At 35.7% G+C, this 22,241-nt stretch overlaps 1 protein-coding gene across 1 annotated transcript in view; it reads left to right on the top strand.

Annotated features, from left to right (window-relative positions):
- The window catches only part of CPE (carboxypeptidase E), a 536,015-nt gene that overhangs the window by 239,264 nt on the left and 274,510 nt on the right, over positions 1-22,241 (top strand). The gene's annotated exons all lie outside the window — the stretch shown is intronic.

Genomic DNA, 22,241 nt, shown 5'->3' with positions numbered 1-22,241 from the left:
GGAAGTAATTTTATAAGAAACAATTGTTTGTCAGTCTTGCATGATGGAACATTTTAAATTAGAATACCAGAAATGGTTGAAGGAGTATTTATAGATTTCTTTGAGCTCTGCTGAAGAAAAGCATTGCCACAGATTTTTGTTTTAATTTTATTATTTTTTTTCTTTTTAAAAAACCAGGCAGCAAATGAAGGTAATTAAAATCAGAATTTATTTACTGTTGGAACTAAAAAAAGTCTACTGATTTATGTTTTTGTGTCTTATTCTTAGCAGAGGAAATTTATTTTAAAATTTCAATTGAAGAATGTAGATATTTCCTAGCAAAACTTCCAGCATTATAACATGGTATTTTATCTTTTGGAGTATACAGTAAATGCCATGAGTGATGGGTAAAAATGTGGGCATATTTCAGCATCAGATTTTGGCAATCAAAATTGGCTTACATGGACTACATATATACCTCATATCCTGATTTTAATCAAGTAGTTTTACAAACCAAAAAGAGCTGTGCTTTTTCCTCATATACATGTACTTCCTTCCTCTCTCTAAATTGAACACCTATCAAAATCAGTGTAAACTATACACAGAAATTGGGAAGTAAACACAATGTGAGAATGGAGACCAGGAAGCCATTATTGCCACTTAAGAGAGGAAGACAATTGAGTGCCGAAAAGGATAAAATATTTGTGAAACATAACGTTGCAAGTCAAAAGAAAGTGCCAAGAATTGAACATACAAGAGTTTCTAGTCTCTGGACCAACTCCAAGCTCATTCTCCTGCTTAACTGACATTTATGGAGACCAGATATGGTGCCACTCTGGTATATGTGAAATCAGTTGTGCCTACTTATTTTCTGAACATATATGTGTATTACACATGTATATTTAGCCAAAGAAGGGCCGTATTTTGCCAAGTTCTCCTCCAACGTATTTTTCCAGTAGCATAGGGGATGTCTAGAGGAACTTGAGACGAGGCCAAGGTATGACAAATGAGAAGGGTCAGGCCAATATGGAGGTGGGGAAATGTCATGTTTTAGCACGCATGGTTGATAACATTGTTTCTGCTTTACTTCTGTATTTTGAAGGAGGATATTGTCAGGGAGACCAATGAAGCTGAGCTGTATGAAATATAAAAAGTTACAGAAGAGAAACAGCTGTTCAAAGCTAAGTTTGCATTCAGGACTCCTCATTTATGGAGATCACAGGTTTTCAATCTAATGAAGAGTGAGAACAATTTGAAAAGTGAGTGAAATAAAACAATTAACAGAGCAATGTAGGCCCAGGCATTATTGTTTAGGGAAGAATATTGTACTTGGGGCATTCACAATTCACAAAATAGTACCTACAGCATTCCAGTCTTACATCTGTAGGTGTGTTTCTTGTTTTCGTAAAACTGGTTTGAGCATAGGAAACTGATGAAACTTAAGAGAACCTACAGGGGAGAACACTCATATTGAGAACTCACTTTAAATTCACCCACGTTAACTGGCACTTAGAAACCATGGACAAATTAAACTGTGGATAAACTAAAGAATGTTTGTGATGTTTATAAGGAACTTCCGATGGCCGAGAATTTGTACAGGCTGTTTTCTATGTAAAGAATACTTGTCCATACAACCTCAATCGCCTAACCCTTGGTTATTGTTCAGATGTTGCTATAGATATTTTCCCTAGAAAGCCTTCTACGACTCCAAGACTAGATTAGGTGTCCTGTGCTCCTGTACAGAGATGGTTATTGTATTTATAAGTCTTCTTACTTTCCTGAAGGCAAGAATGGTGTGTGGTCAACTGCTGTAATCTTACACTTAGCACAACTCTTCCTAATATGAAAGAGCTTCAGGTTTGCTGGAGCCAGAAGTCAAGGGGAGGAATTGGGAAAGAATTAAAGCTGTAAGAAGGGGTCATATTATGAAAGATCTTAAACACCACATTAAGGAGTTTGGTTATAGTTCAAACTTCTACTCAGTATAAAGTAGAGCTCATAAACATCCTAAAATGCAGTAATAATTTACATTGCTAACCTGTCACAGAAGAAGGAAAATCAAGTGATTAAGATATATTTTATACTAGGTGTCAGGAACCCATGGGGTGCCGTTTAATTCTGCTGATATTTCATCTTTCCAGGCACATACTTTGACATATTACAGGACGGGAACCAACTGTTGTTCTTATAAAACGGATCCTTAGATGCTGGGAGATATGAGTGTAGTGAGGAAGAGAGCACTCGTTCTGCATGGCGTCATTCTCCATGTCGTTTTTGTTCTGCACTGCATGTTCCAGGAGCCGAAGGCAGGGGCTGCTTTTTTTTTGTTTTTTGTTTTTTTTTTTAAATGTTTCCTTAGCCTTGCCTTTGTCAACACATTAATTTGATCTCATCCACCTGAACTCAGAGGCTCACTGATAAGAAACCCTACTCCTGTGGAATGAGGATGACACTCTCTGTCCTCATGAGATTGAAGAAAATATTACTGAGAAGTTCCCTGTTTTAGACCCTCATGTGAGACTAACGATATGAGTGCCTTCTCAAAACTTAAGACATGTCTCCATTTTAAAGAACAAAGCATTTGTTTGACTTCAAGTATTCTAATACATGATTGGCAAGGAGTATCATTTTGATTTTATTTTAATAGGACCTGTAATTTGGCCTGGTAGCTTTTGTAGGCAGCAATTTATAACCAGCCCTATTTTTTTTTTTTTGAGATGGAGCCTCACTTTGTCGCCTAGGCTGGAGTGCAGTGGTGCAATCTTGGCTCACTGCAACCTCCGCCTCCCGGGTTGAAGGGATTCTCCTGCCTCAATCTCCTGAGTAGCTGGGATTAGAGGTGCACACCACCACACCAGGTTAATTTTTGTATTTTTATTAGAGATGGGGTTTCCCCATGTTGGTCAGTCTGGTCTTGAACTCCTGACCTTGTGATCTGCCCGCCTTGGCCTCCGAAAGTGTTGGGATTACAGGCGTGAGCCACCGTGCCTGGCCAACCAGACCTATGATTTTTAAAGACATATTCTCTTAAAGGCTCCTGCAATTGCGGCTTAGAACCATTGAATTAGCTGTAAGTCTCACATGCCCTTTAAGTGAGAACCTAAAAGAATAATACAGTTGGTAGGAACAAGATCCCATAAAGGGTAAGTGATACTGAACTCCTGCTGGCCTTGACACTCTGACAGGCAAGAGACCTAGAGGAAGCCCAGATGGAAAGCCAGATTTTACTGGTTCCTGGGCAAGAAACAAACGCTGGAATGGCAAAGCCTGAATGGGTCATTTTATACACCACAGGAAATATTAGGGAGGATTAAATAAAGTCCCCCTTAGGTACAGCCTGTAAAGTGACAGTTGAGATCACCTTGCCTATGGCAAGTGTAGAGCTTGCTCTTTATTCTTCGATAGTTTTCAAGAGATGAAATATCATTTACATAAAAAAACAATTTGATTACTGCATCTTGTAAAATGTAAAGACTAAGTTGAGATTAACAAACATAGTATATTGAAAAATATTAATTCATTAAGTCTGCCACTTTAAAATTAACTTTAAAAGTATTTAAAGAGGAGGAAACATGAAGAATACCAGTAAGTAACGAGATCTATGATACATCTTATTAGTAAACTAACTTTTCCTCAAATTAAGGACCTTTGGAAAAAGAATTGATTCTTGAGCACCATTGTTACACATTATTTACAACCAATTCAGTAATGTGTTAAATTGAGATCTAATAGTAAAGGGAACAGATTTGTCTGCTTACAAGCGAAACTTACATCAAAGAAAGACTTCGACACTGGAATGGATTATGCCCATTGCATTCATTTCCTATGGCTACCATAACAAATTGGGATAACCATGGCTTAAAACAACAGGAACTTATTCTCTCACAGTTCTGGAAGCCAGAAAGCCACTTATCCTTTGAAAGCTGTAGGGAAGAGTCCTTCTTTGCCTCTTTCAGCTCTTGATGGCTACTAATGTTCTTTGGCTTGTGGCAGCATAACTCCAATCTCTTCCTCCCTCTTCATATGGCCTTCTCGCTCTGTCTGTGTGTCCTTTTTCTGTTTCTCAGAAAGACACTTCATTGGATTTGGGACCCACTCTAATTTAGTATAATCTCATGTCAATCCTTAACTAATTACATCTGCAAAGACCCTATTTCCAAATAAGCTTACTTTCTGAAGTTCTCAATAGACAAGAAGTTTTGGGGAGACATTATTCAACCCACCACAGTAATTATAAATTAAATCAATCAAAAGATAACTGAGAATCTTTTGGAGTGCTCTAGGCTTTTAGTACTCTAGGTCTCTGCTAAATAAACATTTACCCTATCATACTTAAAGGATCCTAGTGATTGGGGGAAAATATTTCATAGTGTAAAAATTAAAAACAAACATTCCCTAAAGTAATACACTCCCCATCTAAAATTAGATGAGAATTTGTTTCTAAAGAAATCACATATACATATTTTCCTTTCTATCCACTTTTTGCTGAATCTTCACATAAATTTTTAATTTTAGGGAGAATTAGAAGCAGGCATTTGTCGCCTTTTCCTGTATTAAAATAAATACAATAAAAGAGTTACCCAGTGGGAATTTTAGCTGCTTCTTATATCTATGTCGGACTACCTGAATGTTTTCAACACAATTATCAAAGTAGACAAGACTATTTGTACATTTCATATATACTATGTTTTATTCATTACTACAGTCTGATATCATGTCAATATTTCCTTATGTTGATATTTGAAAAAATATTTAGAATTCTTTATTGTTAATGTGATGCACAGTGTTCAAAGCCATAGGTTTAGTTTTCAAGGAGGACTGTTGGTAATTTCAGCATTGTCATTTGTGGATGCCAGTCTGTCCCTGCCATTTGAACCTTTGGGATGCCTGATCTAAGGGTTTGCTTTTTCATTCATGTATAATTTTTATCTCTTCACTTACCTATTGCTCACACTTGTTTTCATTGAACTAGTACTGACCCACATGAATGGTCTTAAAAAATTGATAATTACTCAATTAAAAAAAAAAGCCAAAAAAATTAAAAATTCTATTTTGATGGATATTGATAGATTTTTTTTTGTTTGGTAAGAATGTGCATAAGGATGGATCATTATATTGTGTTTCTCAGATTGTCAGAATATTTCTCTTAGATCAGAATTCAGTACATTAATTATTCTTAAGTATTGACTTCCTCAGGCCTCTACCTAAAACAAATTTGTATAAACCCTTCAAACTGCTTTGCTAACTATTCTTATATCTATGACAAAAGGAGATGGTAAGCTCTCTGTCTTGCCTAGATTCTGGTGTCTGCACAGAGCCTAGCATCAGCAGAAATTTGTGCCAGGTGCGCATTCTTTTAGTACGTGATGAATGAATGATTCCAGGACTACTGATTAGACATAGTATTTTAGACAGACACTTCAAGATCTCTGATAGCAGCATCCAGATTCCCATCATCAGGGAGAAATCACCATTTGTGGGGGATGTGCATCAGCTGCCTCTAAGGCATCTCAGGCATCAAAGGGCAGTGACAATTTTCAAATCTCTGAGACAGGAAGCCTCTCAGTCAGTTTCCTAAATTGAAGCAGTGAGGAAAAAGCCAATTGCCTGGTCAGAGCCCTGTTTTAGTGGTATGGTTGTTATTAGGATCTACGTCTAGCCTGAGGACAATATTTTGGACTTTCACAAAAAGCACCTAATAATCTGGGTTGGGCGATTTCTGGCCACAGATGAACTTTCTCTTGACATTCTCTCTGGGGGGAGAGACCACTTTGAGGGACATGCAGCCCACTCCTGCTATTGAGGCTTGTCAGGACAGCCCTCTTGTACTCACCAAAAACCTGAACATGACACACAGTCCTTGGTATTTCTAGAGTGTAGCAGATCATGCTATTCCCTGGGTGCAGCCAAAACTTTTTACACATACTGGGGAAAGTGATGATGACTCTTAGATGCTAGCTATGTTCCTAGGAAATGGCAGAAAGGTTGGGGCCTTGCTCATCAGGGTATTGTTTGGCGGTAGACGTGTGAGTGTGGGCGTGGCATGATGGGAACCAGGGGCCAGGCAACTTGTCCCACAGCCATTACCAGAGGGGCTCAAGGAAGGTATATTTACAAGGTAAGGCACACTCTTAAAAGCCCTGACCAGGGTATTGGAAGACCTATGACGGCTACTGTTCTGATCCTTCTATTTAGTAGCTGTGATTTTTGACAAGTTATGCTTAAACAGTCTGGGTTTCAGGTTTCTGCTCTGAAAGTCAAGTATTTCTGCCCTGGGTTTCTTCTAGGCTGAAGAGATGGGTTCTGCATGTCTGAGATTCTACATTTAGAATATTAAAGCACCTATGTCACCTCAAAAGAGACGGATTTGCCCACCTGGCAAGAAATAGGTAATTATTTCTTAATGACAGGCTCTCTTGTGTAATAAAAATAGAAACAGGCCTTGTTCAAATTACATTCTCTTGGCAAGAGATTTGCTTGCCTGATCTCTGATAGTAGACTTCAGATCCTAATCAACAGAGACAATTCACCACTTGAAAAGGATCTGTTTCAGCCGCCTTTTTTGCACCACTTGGCGTCCTTTGACCTTCTCCATCTCTGGAGCCTGTGACTGGTAGTTTTGTTCTAGCCACGACCATGGCAACCAGCTCTGTGTGGGCTTGTAGGACTTTGCGCAACCCAGTTAATATCATCCTCTTGCTGCCTGCTGAGGTTCAGCTGTTGCAGACCCATGGATGTATGGGACTAGTTTATATCCATTCGAGCACAGCATATTAAAGGATTATAAGTAGCAATGACAAAGCTGAATTCTCTAGACATCATGATCTTAAGCCATGGAGAAACAAAGATTCTAACCTCACCATTTCTAATAGCGTAGTATTTTAGCTTTATTTAGTAACATGTTCCCTTGATTACAGCATTTATTTATATATACTTAGAATAATGGCAGGGTCAGCAACCTGATTCCACTTTAAGTTTGTGTACTTGAGGTTAATATTGTTATCTGTTATGTTATTAAAATTAATATGATAATTTTATTTAACTAGTTGTGTTCGTAAAGGGTTCCTTTGGGCTTTGTATGCAGTTGGAGGAAGTTGAAATAGCTGAAGACAAGGCTTGGTAGTGACTCTTGAAGCAGGTTGGTGAACACAAGTCATCACTGCCACAAGAGATAGCATCAACATGTCGATAAAGGACAAATACAAATCTAGAGAGAGAGAGAAATGATGATAGCAAGGGGACAGATATTTATGAAGAGACAGAAACGAAAATAATGTATTATATTGAAATAAACCTGTGCTTAACATCAAAAAATTAAAAATGATATGACAATTTTTTTTTCTTTAATCTATACTATATGCTGTCTTAGGACAAGGATTATTACTAAACTCATAAAACAGAGTAAATAAAAAAATACCTAAAGACTTAGAAAAGACTAGGTGTGGCTCTCTGAGACCAGGTCCCTACCCACTCATGATTCAGCATAATTCAAGAAATACTTAATGAGCTTCTACTTTATGCTACATTATGTTATCTTAGGTAAAAAGAGAATGCAGATTAAAGAAATAATTTCACACCACGAAGAATTTACATGCTGAAGATAAGACAAGCACAAAAATATTTTAAATAGTAAGTCAAGTATGATAAGTGTCAAAAGAGGTACAAATAAAATTCTATTTAACTTCCAAGTAAATTAAATCATTTTTGGTTGGGGATCAAAAAAGACTTCATGATAGACAATTCACACACACACACACACACACACACAAACACACACGCATACACATAAATGATAATGGCCAATAAATATGTGGAAACATATTTAGCCTCAATAATAATTGAAAGAATTTGAATTAAAATAAATGCATCAGGAAGAAGCAATAATTCTGTCTATGTCAGTGTTCTATCTCTTTATAACTCCTTCTTAGCTCTTTTTTCTTAAAAGAAAAAAGTGGCTAAACTTATTGGTCAAATCCAAACAAACTGATTAGAATATATTGACAAGTAGGAAGAACGACTATAAAATGGCGTATGATCTGCCAGCTCCTGTAAAATTGTAATATTCTGCTCAGGAAGGTTTTCCTTTATCGCACCACCTAAGAAAGCTTTTCATATCACTTTCGATTATTTTACTTTGAATTACTTTGCTTAAAACCTTGAGATGGTAGGAAATTGCATTTTATATGAGGAGGCTTCAAAAAATTCATGGAAAATTGAATTAAAAAATTAAATTAAATTAAATTAATATTAAAATATGTATTTTATTTCTCAGCATAAGCTTCATCAAGTTAAAGAGCCATTTACTCCATCCCTAAATAACTGAGTCTTGGGAATTTAACCATGTCAATGTACTCATACACACACACACACACACACACACACACACATATATATACATGAATGACTTCTACCTTTGTTTGTATGTATATATAAAAGACTACAGCTCTGACTTCAGAGCTCAAAGACAAGCCTTTCTAAAAACCCAACATTTAGGTTCAGAACTCAAAGAGCAAGCTTTCTAAATAACACAATATATTATTATTATATATTGGCACCTTTTACAGATGTTTTAAAATTAAGAAAGAAAACAAAGGTAGAAACAGCCAAATCAGAATTGTAAGGTGGATGCTTAATGATTTCTTGTCAGAACTCTCATAGAAACAGATAGCATAAATAAAAAATAATCACAACTCCTGGAAATGAAGAAATGCAAAATACACTGGGAAGTCTTAGCAAAAGAATCGAACAGGTAGAAGAAAGAACTTCAGAGCTCAAAGACAAGGCTTTCTAATCCCAAATTATTTATGTATTTATATACACACACACATATATGTATATGTGTGTATATATACACAAATACATATATATACACATAGTGTTATATATACATATATACACATACTGTATATATATGTGTATATACATACATATACATATATATACACATACTGTTAACTAAAAAAAATGGGCACCTTTTACAGATGTTTTAAAATTAGGAAAGAAAACAAAGGTAGAAGGAGCCAAGCCAAATCAGGATTGTAAGGTGGATGCTTAATGATTTCTCATCAGAACTCTCATAACATTGTCCTGGCATGATGAGGGAATGAGCAGGAACACTGTCATGGTGGAGAAAGACTCCTGGTGAAGTTTTCTGGGGTTTTTTTTTGGCTAAAACGTTGACTAATTTTCTAAAAACACTTTCATAATAAGCAAATGTTGTTGTCCTTTGGCTCTCTGGAAAGTCAATAAGCAAAATACCTCAAGTATCTGAAAAGCTGTTTCCATTATCTTTGCTCCTGACTGATCTGCTTTTGGTTGGACAGGACTATTTTCATCTCTTTGTAGCCATTGCTTTGATTGTGCTTTGTCTTCAGGATCATACTGGTAAAACCATGTTGCAATTCTTCATCTCCTGTTACAATTATTTGAGGAAATGCTTTAGTATCTTGATCCCACTTGTTTAAAATTTCCATTGCAATGGCAGCTATTGTTGGCAGTTGATCTGGGTGCAATGGTTTTGGCACCTGTTGAGTGGAAAGCTTGTTCAAATTTAATTTTTAGTCAGAATTGTGTAAGCTGAACAATTGAGATGTCTGTAGTGTTGGCTATTGTTTGTGCTGTTAATTGTTGGTCTTCTTCAATTAGCAGACAAATAAGACTAACTTTTTCCTCCCAAATTTAATGTGGATGGTCTGGTGCTGCAGGCTTCATTTTCAACAACATCTTGTTCTATCTTAAAATGGGTAAATTAGTTGGAAAGACCACTGGTAGATGAGAACTTCCAGCTGAACTTTGTAACAGTTTTTACCATACATGAAGTTTCCTGGACAGAATCCAGGAGAGGCAGCAAACAGGGAATGCAGATATAAGCACAGAAGCTGTGGCAGATGGGGAGGTACGAAACTTGAAAGCCCTCCTTGCTTTCTCAGTGGGGAGGCTGGTAGCCTGGGGCAAGTTCTCAACCCTGTTCACTGACTGCCTGGAAATAAACTTGGTGCTGTTATGGGGGCATGGCGGGAGTGAGACTGGCCTTTCTGGCTGTGTGGAAGCTGGGTGAGGCCTGTCACTGGTGGCTTTCCCCAACTTCCCTGGAGCCATGTACAACACAACAAAGGCAGCCATAATCCCCCTGGGAACATAACTCCATTGGCCTGAGAGCCACACCCTAATCTCCCACAGCAGCTGCAGCAAGCCCTGCACAAGGAGAGTCTGAGCTCAGACATGCCTAACCCTCCCCCACCTTATGGTTTTTCTCTACCTACCCTGGCAGCCAAAGACAAAGGACATAATCTCTTGGGAGTTCCATGGCACTGCCCACCATCTGAGAAACCCTAATACTTATCCAGGTAACCCTAGGGCAAGCTTACATCCACCCTATACTATGGCAGCTGATGCTCTCTTGAAAGCCTCACCTCCTGGCTGGAGGTCAACAAACAAAAAACTAGCACACTAAATAAAACTACAACCAAGGACCCTCACAGAGTCCACTTCACTCCCCTGCTACCTCCAATGGAGCAGGAGCTAGTATCCATGGCTGAGAGACCTGATTGTATCACAGGACTCTTTGCAGACATTCCCCAGTACCAGCCTGGAGCCCCGTAGCTCTTCTGTATGGCTAGATCCAGAAGAGTGATAACAATCACTGCAGCTCAGTTCTCAGGAGGCCCTATCCCTAGGGGAACGGGGAGGACACCACATCAAGGCAGCATCATGTGGAACAAAAGAATCCGAGCAGCAGTCCTTCAGTCCAGGATCTTCCCTCTGGCATAGCCTACTCAAATGAGAAGGAACCAGAAAAACAATTCTGGTGATATGACAAAACAAGGTTCTTTAATGTCCCCCAAAAGATCACACTAGCTCACCACCAATGGATCCAAACCAAGATGAAATCTCTGAACTGCCAGAAAAAGAATTCAGAAAGTCAATTATTAAGCTATTCAAGGAGGCACCAGAGAAAGGTGAATACCAACTTAAAGAAATAAAAAAAAAATTATACAGAATACGCCTGGGAAAATCTCCAGAAAAATAGATAGCATAAATAAAAATAATCACAACTTCTGGAAATGAAGGACACATTTAGAGAAATGCAAAACACACTGGCAATTCTCAGCAAAAGAAACAAACACGTAGAAGAAAAAACTTCAGAGCTCAAAGACAAGGCTGTCTAAATAACCCAATCCAACAAAGACAAAGAAAAAAGAATTAAAAAATGAACAAAGCATCCAAGAAATTTGGGAATACATTAAATGACCAAACCTAAGAATAATTGGCATTCCCAAGGAAGAAGAGAAATCTAAAAGTTTGGAAAACATATTTGAAGAAAACTTCCCTGGTCTCACTGGAGATCTAGACATCCAAATACAAGAAGCTCAAAGAAAACCTGGGAAATTCATCACAAAAAGACATAGGTAGGCACATAGTCATCAGGTTATCTAAAGTCCAGATGAAGGAAAGACTGTTAAGAGCTATGAGGGAAAGGCATCAGGTAACCTATAAAGGAAAACTTATCAGACTAATGGTAGATTTCTCAGCAGAAACTCTACGAAGTAGAAGGGATTAGGGTCCTATCTTTAGTCTCCTTAAACCAAACAATTATCAGCCAACAGTTTTGTATCAAGCCAAACTAACCTTCGTAAATGAAGGAAAGATACAGTTTTTTCAGACAAACAGCCACTGAGAGAATTTGCCACTACCAAGCCAACACTGCAAGAACTGCAAAAGTTAGCTCTTGAAACAAATCCTCAGAATACACCAAAATAGAACCTCCTTAAAGCATAAATCTCACAGGACCTATAAAACAATAACACAATAATAAAAAAAAACCCACAAGGTATTCAGGCAACAAATAGCATGATGAGTAGAATAGTACCTCACATCTCAATACTAACTTTGAATGTAAATGGCCTAAATGATCCACTTAAAAGATACAGAATTGCAGAATGAGTAAGAATTCACCAACCACATATCTGCTGTCTTCAAGAGACTCACCTGACACATAAGGACTCATATAAACTTAAGGTAAAGGGGTAGAAAAAAATATTCCATGCAAAGGGATACCAAAAGCAAGCAGGAATAGCTATTCTTATATCAGACAAAACAGACTTTAGAGCATCAAAGTTAAAAAAGACAAAGAGGGACATTACATAATGATAAAAGGACTAGCTTAACAGGAAAACATCACAGCTCTAAACATACATGCACCTAACACTGGAGCTTTCAAATGAATAAAACAATTGCTACCAGACCTAAGAAATGAGATAGATAGCAACAAAATAGTAATGAGGGACTTAAATATTGCACTGGCAGCACTAGAGAGGTCATCAAGACAGAAAGTTAACAAAGAAAAAATGAGCTTTAAACTATACCCTCGAACAAACGGACTTCACAGATATTTACAGAACATCCTACCCAACGACTGCAGAATATACCTTCTATTCATCGGCACATGGAACATTCTCCAAGAAGACCATGTCATAGGCCATGAAACAAGTCTCAGTAAGTTTACCAAAATCGAAATTATAACAAGTACTCTCTCAAACCACAGTAGAATAAAATTGGGAATCAACTCCAAAAGGAATCCTCAAAACCATGCAAATATATGAAAATTAAATAATCTGCTTCCTCTTTTTTTTTTTTTTTTTTGAGATGGAGTCTTGCTCTCTCTCCCAGGCTAGAGGGCAGTGGCATGATCTCAGCTCACTGGAACTTCTGCCTCCTGGGTTCAAGCGATTCTCGTGTCTCAGTACTCTGAATAGCTGAGGTTACAGGTGTGCACCACCACTCCTGGCTAATTTTTGTATTTCCTTTAGTAAAGACAGGGTTTTACCATGTTGGCCCGGCTTGTCTTAAACTCCTGACCTCAGGTGATCTGCCCGCCCAGCCTCCCAAAGTGCTGGGATTATAGGCATGAGCCACTGTGCCTGGTCTCAATAACCTGCTTCTGAATGATCATTGTGTCAACAATGAAATCAAGATAGAAACTAAAAAGTTCTTTGAACTGAATGATAATAGTGATACAACCTATCAAAACTGCGGGGATACAGCAAAAGCAGTGCTAAGAGGAAAGTTCATATCATCAAATGCCTACATCAAACAATCTGAAAGAGCACAGATAGACAATCTAAGGTCACACCTCAAGGAACTAGAGAAACAAGAATAAACCAAACCCAAACCCAGCAGAAGAAAAGAAATAACCAAGATCAGAGCAGAACTAAATGAAATGGAAACAACAGCAAAAAAATAGAGAATGTAAATGAAACAAAATGCTGATTCTTTGAAAAGATAAATAAAATTGATAGAATATTAGTGAGATTAACCAAGAAAAGAAGAGAGAAGACCCAAATAAATTCAATTAGAAATGAAATGAGAGATATTACAACTGACACCACAGAAATGCAAAAGATTATTCAAGGCTACTGTGAACACCTTTACATGCACAAACTAGAAAACCTAGAGGTGATGAATAAATTCCTGGAAATATACTACCCTCCTAGATTAAACCAGGAAGAAATAGACACTCTCAACAGACCAATAACAAGCAGTGAGATTGAAACGGTAGTAAAAAAAACTGCCAACAAAAAATGTTCAGGACCAGACAGATTCACAGCTGAATTCTATCAGACATTCAAAGAAGAATTTGCACCAATCCTACTGACACTGTTCCACAAGATATAGAGAGAATCCTCCCAAAGTCTTTCTATGAACCCTGTATCATCCTAATACCAAAACCAGGAAAGGATATAGTCAAAAAAGAAAACTACAGACCAATATCCCTTATGAACATAGATGCAAAAGTCCTCCAGAAAATACTAGATAACCCAATTCAACAGAATATCAAAAAGATAATGTACCATTATCAAATGGGTTTCATACCAGGGATGCAGGGATAGTTTAACTTATGCAAGTCAAAAAATGTGACACACCACATAAACAGAATTAAAAACAAAAATCACATGATCATCTTAATAGACACAGAAAAAGCATTTGACAAAATCCAGCATCACTTTATGATTAAAACCCTCAGCAAAATAGACATAGAAGTGACATACCTTAAGATAATAAAAGCCATCTATGACAAACTCACAGCCAACATAATACTGAACAGGGAAAAGCTGAGAGCATTCCTGCCGAGGACTGGAACAAGACAAGGATGCTCACTTTCATCACTTTTATTCAACATAGTACTGGAAGTACTAGCCAGAGCAATCGGACAAGGGAAAGAAAGAGCATCCAAATCAGTAAATAGGAAGCCAAATAGTTGCTGTTCACCAATGATGTGACTGTATACCTAGAAATCCCTAAAGACTCATTCAAAAAGCTCCTAGAATTGATAAATGAATTCAGTGAAGTTTCAGGATACAAATTCAGTGTTCACAAATCAGTAGCACGGCTATACACCAACAGCAACCAAGCTGAGAATCAAATCAAAACACAACCCCTTTTACAATAGCTGCAACAGAGAAAAACATATTTAGGAATATATATATATAACCAAGGAGATAAAAGTCCTCCACAAAACACTGTTGAAAGAAATCATAGATGACACACACAAATGGAAGCACATCCCATGGATGGGTAGAATCAGTATTGCAAAAATGACCATGCTGCCAAAAGCAATCTATAAATTCAATGCCGTTCTCATCAAAATACCATCATTCTTCACAGAGTTAGAAAAAACAATCTTAAAATTCATATGGAATGAGAAAATTGTCTGCATAGCGAAAGCAAGACTAAGTAAAAAAAAAAAAAAAAAAAAAAAAAAAGTCTGGAGGCATCACATTACCCAAATTCAAACTATATATACCATAAGGCTGTAGTCACCAAAACAGCATGATACTGGTATAGAAATAGGCACGTAGCCCAATGAAACAGAATAGAGATCCCAGAATAAAGCTAAATACTTACAGCCAACTGATTTTTGACAAAGCAAACAAAAACACAAAGTAGGGAAAGGACACCCTATTCCACAAATGGTGCTGGGATAATTGGCAAGCCACATGTAGAAGAATGAAACTGGATCTTCATCTCTCACCTCATATAAAAATCAACTCGAGGTGGATCAAATACTTAAATCTAAGACCTGAAAGCATAAAAATTCTAGAAGATAACATTGGAGAAACCCTTCTAGACATTGGCTTAGACAAAGTCTTCATGACCAAAAACCCAAAAGCAAATGCAACAAAAACCAAGATAAAGATATGGGACTTATTTAAACTAAAAAGCTTCTGCATAGCAAAAGAAATAATGAGCAGAGTAAACAGACAACTCACAGAGTGGGAGAAAATCTTTGCAAACTATGCATCCAATAAAGGACTAATATCCAGAATCTACAAGAAACTCCAACAAATAGCAAGAAGAAAACAAACAACACCATCAAAAAGTGGGTCAAGGACATGAATAAACAATCCACAAAAGGAGATATACAAATGGCCAATAAATATATGAAAAACTGCTCAACATCACTGATTATCAAGGAAATGCAAATCAAAACCACAGTGCGATACCACCTTACCCCTGCAAGAATGGCCATAATAAAAAAATCCAAAACAATAAGTGTTGGCGTGAATATGGTGAAAAGGGAACACTTTTACACTGCTGGTAGGGAGTAAACTATTACAACCACTATGGAAAACGGTGTTGAGATTCCTTAAAGAACTAAAAGTATATCTACAATTTGATACAGCAATCCCACTACTGGGTATCTACCTAGAGAAAGTCATTATACAAAAAAGATACTTGCACACACATGTTTGTAGCAGCACAATTTGCAATTGCAAAAATATGGAACAAATACAGAATGAGTGGATAAAGGAAATGTAATATATATATATATGTACACACACACACACACACACACACACACACACACACACACACACACATGGAATACTACTCAGCTATAAAAGGAACAAATTAATGGCATTTGCAGCAACGTCGATGGAACTGAAGACTATTATTCCAAGTGAAGTAACTCAGGAATGGAAAACCAAACATTGTATATTCTCACGCGTAAGAGGGAGCTAAGGTATGGGAACGTAAAGGCATAAGAATGATACAGTGGACTTTGGGGATTCCGGGGGAAAAGGTGGGACGGAGGTGAAGGATAAAAGACTACACATTAGGTAGAGTGTATACTGCTTGGGTGAAGAGTGCACCACAATCTCAGAAATCACCACAAAATAACTTACTCATGTAAGCAAACACCACCTTTCTCCCAAAACCTATTGAAATAATTTTTTTTTTTTTTTAAAGAACAGTGACCTTGAAAAACATTAGTCCATTTGTAAACTGCTGATTTCTTTGGCGACATTGTCCCCATGAATTTTTCATAAAGCATCAATAATTTCACGATTTTCCACCCAAGCTTCATCATAAATTTGGTGTTTGTTCCTGCTTCAATTTTAGCAGAATTCATACTGTTTTGATTGGGACTCTTTTCAAAGTGGTGTCTTTTCCTTATTAGTGCCTCAAATAGATCTTGTTCAGAGATCTTGTAACAAGTTAGCATGAACATATCTCGGTGCAAAAATTTTTAAATCCATATATAGTTTTTATATTTATGTTCCCTGAACTTTATATTTTCTAAAGTTTATATAATAAGTATTTATTAGGTTCTTGTTTTTCTTTGAGACGGAGTCCTGCTCTGTCGCCCAGGCTGGAGTGCAGTGGCGCAATCTCAGCTCACGAAACCTCTGCTTCCTGGGTTCAAGTGGTTCTCCTGCCTCAGCCTCCTGAGTAGCTGGGATTACAGGCACCCACCAACACGCCCAACTAATTTTTGTAATTAGTAATTTAGTAGAGACGGAGTTGCACCATGTTGGCCAGGCTGGTCTCAAACTCCTGACTGTAGGTGATCTGCCTGCCTCGGTCTCCCAAAGTGCTGGGATTACAGGCATGAGCCACTGCGCCCGGCCTATGTTAGTTTTAATAAAAGAAAAAAATATTTTTAATAGATCAAAATAATAGGAAAGCTCTTATAAAGGAGGTGGTGTGAAGATCAGTCTTCAGGGACTAAAGAGAGTGAAAATGGAAAATGCAGAGAATTCCAGGTACACCTGGTTTCTCAGAGGAGCCTTGCGTTAATAAGGGTGTTAGTAGAGGAAAAGTGGCCTTGAGTTTCTTAATCAAGTTTATGCATAAGCATTTAAGTTAGCAAATGTTTTCAAAGAGAAGAATAACCTGGTCTGATGTTAATCTGACATAAGTCAGAGAAAGATGACTTTAATTTTGCCTATGTAGAGTTTACATGGTATTTAGAAGTAGAGAGACAATTACTTTTGAGAAAAATTAAGTTATTGTGAAAATATAGTGAGTGCAACCTCTGTGATTGAGAAAAAAAAAATCAGTCTTAGGGAAAAAAATCAGCATTTAAGGAGAAGTTAAAAAAATGATTTGGAGAAGGAAACACAAAAGCATCTCTTGTAAGTACAAGGAATATATTGCATTCCAGAAAATAAAAGAAAACTTAACATGTTGCTGAGAGGTCAAGGCAGATGAATAGTGAGAAAAACTATATTGGATTTGGTGTTTAGGATTTATCCATGATTTTACTAAGTTGGCAGCAGAAGCCAGTTGTAAACTGTTAATACTGTGTAGATGTGAATCAAGGTTAAGAGAGAACTACCTTTTAAGACATTTGATCATCCAGAAGTGTCAGTTTTAAGATAAAGGGACAAGAGCATTAGGTATAAGGAAATAAATCAGTATCAAGGAACATACTGAAGTTGTAAGGAAGAGAAAGGAAAAAACTGGAAAAAAAAAAAATCCCAAAGGGGTGTTAGTAGTGAATGGGATTAAAAATGAGTGGAGTGGATTAGTTTTGGCAAAGAAAAAAGTCTTTTCCCCCTCAGCATAGAAAAGTATCCAGTGAAATTTTATAGACATAGTAAGGGATAGCAAAGTTGAGGGATTTTATTACATATGATCCAAATTTCCTTGGTCAGATGGGAAATGAGGACATCTGCTTAGAATAAAGATATTGAGTGAGGTTGGGTATGTAAGGAAAGTGAAAAGGATTTGTAACAACCATTGTGGAAAAATGATGTAGAGCATTATACAAATATGGATGAAATAGTTTCCAAGTAGCAGTGTTACCCATCTGATCTTGAAGAACATGGTTTTGCAGTTCAGGATTGGCAGCTTCTCCAGCAGCACTTGGGATTCTGGGAGCATGATCAAGAAATAAAATGAATAGGTGGCGTGTATGTGGTAATCTATAGTTTATAATATACAGTCACATATTGGGATAAACTGGCAGTTGGAATTAACTAGAATTAGAAATGAACTGAGTGGCAATTATGCTGTACCTTTAGTGGGTACCATCTTAAAATTATTGCCTCAAATGCACAGAGAGGCCAATGACACCATGCCAAGGGTGTGGGATGAGGAGCTTCAGGGTCATAATGAAGGTCAAGGGCACATTCTGCAGCAAGACTGTGAAGCGTGTATGAAGTTAGGATTTTGTGGTCAAAGAGAAGAATCACACTTTGTTTTACCACATATGCTATGGAAAAAAAAAAATCCCCAAAACTTTTATTGGGTTATCTCAATTCTTGAAAAAAAAGTAAGATTTATTTTTACCGTTTATTTCTGTAAATATTTTATCATATATTAAATTACTATATTTAGTTAGGTTTATTGCTAGTCTTTGAAATGTTAAATAGTTTACATTAATCACCTGATATTTCTGACTTCTCTTTGATCAAATAATTATATCTATAGTTATATCTTTGTCCATGTCCATAGTTATCCTGGCAACTATATCTATTTATCTATTTTTGATTGGTCTTGCACTAAATCTGTACCATTCGTTTACCATAATTGATTTGATTACATATAGAATTCATATTGGAAATATAGTACGCATTCTTTGTTTCGCTAAATAAAAATGCAAAATTCCTTAACATTTTAGGCTGTATTAATCATGCTTGATATGTGTATGTTTATTTTATTTTGGACTTTATTAAATTAAAAATAACTCTAATGGTTTGTCTTAATTGATTTTTTTATTTTATAGGTAGAAGTCATAGTAAAAATGATGGTTTTTCTCTCTTCATTTCCAATATTATTTTATTTCTTTTATAACCAATACTTTCGTCATTTATTGTAGATGCAGAATTTTCAAAACAAACGAATAATTTTGAGTTTATGCTTTTATTTAAAGGAAATGTCTTTAAAATGCTGATTCTGTATTTAGAATAGGTGTTCTTTATCTTATCAAATTAAAGAATTTTACAAAGGATGTATTGGGGTTTATTAGGTAACTCTTCCAGCCTAATTCAGCCATTTTGGGAATCCACTCCTTACCACGACCAGAAGGAAAGAGCATGTTATAGACCCAGGCCTGTGTTTACAGATCAAGTTCCTAACTTTCAGTTTGCCCACGCTTGCTTCGGTTTTGTCCATATCATAAATAGCAATCCCTATCTTCTGGTTCCTTTTGGTACCCAGTCCCTTTAGCACAATCTATGGTTGGCTGTTCTCCCTGCTCTGACCAGCTGCCTTTATTTGCTGACTCTGGCAAGTGCCTCTCTTTGGTTGCATGCATTCAAAACTAAACAGAGCTCAGCATCCTCTTTATAATGGCCCTAGGAACCCTCCTTTCAGTTTATGGCTCTCTAGGGCTTCTGGATGGGGCATAGTCGAGTCTCACAATCTGTTCCTAAATCTTTTCAGCATCTGCTATGATTATTACATTTTTTGTTACTTAACTAAAATGTTATTTAAAATGACCTCTTTATATTGGAAAATTTTTGCATTTCTTAGATGACCCAAGCTTAGTTGCAGTGGGTTATTTTATCAAGTATTAATTCTATATATTTTTTTAAAAAGATTTTCATACCTATATTCATATATTCATAAGTAAGATAGAGTGTTTTTGTATGACATAACCAGATTTGGGTGGAAAAAACACGTTTGACTCATGATATAATTTCATAATTTTTTTTCTAGTCTTTGAAATATGTATTACAAGGAAATCATCAATTTGAATGCTTGAAGGGTTTCTTTAAATGGCTCGTCATATTTAATTGACCTCCCCTCCCCAACTGTGTTTGACAGCAGTTCTTGGATGATTTTCACATGGTCACATGAATAGTTCTCTGGTTTTCTAGTTTACTTTTGTCATTTCATATTAAAATTGATCAGAAGCATCACATTTATTTTGATTTTCAAATTTATTGAATTTATGTGTGGTATTGTTTAAATTTTAAATCAGAAAATTTTCTTATTACTCCAGCCAATTTTACTTGTGTTGGTTGATTAAATAATAAAAGAATGTACATTTAAAAAATTTTTAGTAAAAATACTTTAGCTGTACCCTATTATAATTATATTCAGTATTTTCAACTTTTTCTAAATATTTTTTAGAAATATTTTTCTAAATATTTTTTCAATTCAGTTACTTTATTAGGAAATATTTCTTTGTTTGCTAAAAAATAAATATACAATAATTTTATAATTCATTTAATAGCAACTGGTACTATAAAATTTCTCTACTTTGGTTATCCGTTCTTTAGACAATAGTCTGCAAATTAGCACTGTATTTTTTGCAAAAGTTATCACATTAGCTGTACTGTCAATTTTTCTTAAGGTTGACCAAAGATAACCTAGAATCACAGCCTTTTTATGATCACACAAAATGATATTAGGAAATATTTCAAAACATTTACAAGTGTTTTAATTTATAAATAAGTATAAATGAATATATTGTTATCAGAACACTAAAAGTAGAAATTAATATGTCCATATATGGTATTTTGTATGGCTTAGTAAATGATCATTTCACTAATATTGCCACTGAAAATTATATATATTTCTTGTTTGAAGTTGAAATGTAATACACAGCAATTTTTTATTTTATTAATTATAGTTTCAATTTTTTTTTTTCTGTTTGTAAGGTTGTCAGTTATGGACAAAACTATAATTACATTTCTGTATATTTCTCCTCTTATTGCTAAAAGATTTTAGTTAATAAATTTTCTGCACTATTTGCCATATATTATTTTCATGTATTTGCCTTACTATTTATCATACTTTTATCATAATTGTATTTATCATACAATTATACCCTGATTCTATCTTCCATAAGACTTTTGGTCCTATTATTATTGTTGTTGTTGCCAGTTCTGCTTTCCCCTTATTCAAGACCAATTTAGCTTCACATCAACTCTTGTTTGTAGCTTTTGCCTTATCAGAATATTGTTGGATTTGGTTTTTGTAGCCTCCGTGAAATCATGAGACTTTCAGTGTTAGAATTTATAAATGTATAGTCATAACCATTATGTGCTGCCTAATGTGTGACATTTTGCAATAGGTGAGCTCCAAGTGTATGAAAGAAAAAGTGTAATTTATGAGGCAGAAGCGAGTCTGTGGAATCTTCCAAACATGACATGAATTGTCAATGGAAAAATAGGGTCTCACTGATGTCTAAGAAAAATTAAATGTAAATTGTAATAAGGTGTATTTTTATAAGTATGTATGGTATACTTTTAATAAAGTATAAAATAGTAAAGTAGTATTAATTAAAAATACTACATATTTTCTTCTTTGATGGGAATTATCCAAAAATTGTGTAAAATGTTTCAGAATTCCTGGGTTGTAGAACAAAAACCTGTAGCTATACTACAAACAGTGAATATGTCAGTATGTGAAGGTTCGTGTTTTATGCATCACAACTATCACTAATAAAATAAAAGTTTTTTTTTCATCATCAGTGCTGGAGGAAATACTGAATAATCTTTTTCTTCTCTCTGTAGAAAATGATAGTTAAAAAACATTGTTATACCAGAAGAATTCTATATCTACTGAAGAAATTGAATTCATAGTTAACCATCTCCAACAAAGAAAGCTTCAGACCTAGATAGCCTCAACAGCAAATTTTATCAAACAATTTAAAAAGAAATAATGTCAATCATATACACCACCACTTCTAGAAAACATAAAAGAACCAACTCATTTTATGAGGCCAGTATTATCCTGGTTATAAAACCTTACAAAGACATTATAAGAAAAACACAACTACAGACCAGTGTCTTTCATAATCACAGAAACAAAAATCTTCAGCAAAATATTAGCAAATCAAATTTAACAGTATAAAATAATGATAATACAGTATGGCCAATAGGTTTATGTTGAGATACAGGATTGTTTAAACATTTGAAAAATCCATCAATAAAATGTATATCAAAAAAAGAAAAAAGAAAAAATCATAAGATCTTTTTTTAAATGCAGGAAAATATTTGACAAAAGTTAACAACTATTTA

The sequence above is a fragment of the Macaca thibetana genome, chromosome 5 (genome assembly GCF_024542745.1).
Source record: "Macaca thibetana thibetana isolate TM-01 chromosome 5, ASM2454274v1, whole genome shotgun sequence".
Classification (NCBI taxonomy): domain Eukaryota; kingdom Metazoa; phylum Chordata; class Mammalia; order Primates; family Cercopithecidae; genus Macaca; species Macaca thibetana.
This window is presented reverse-complemented; position numbering and strand designations above follow the sequence as displayed.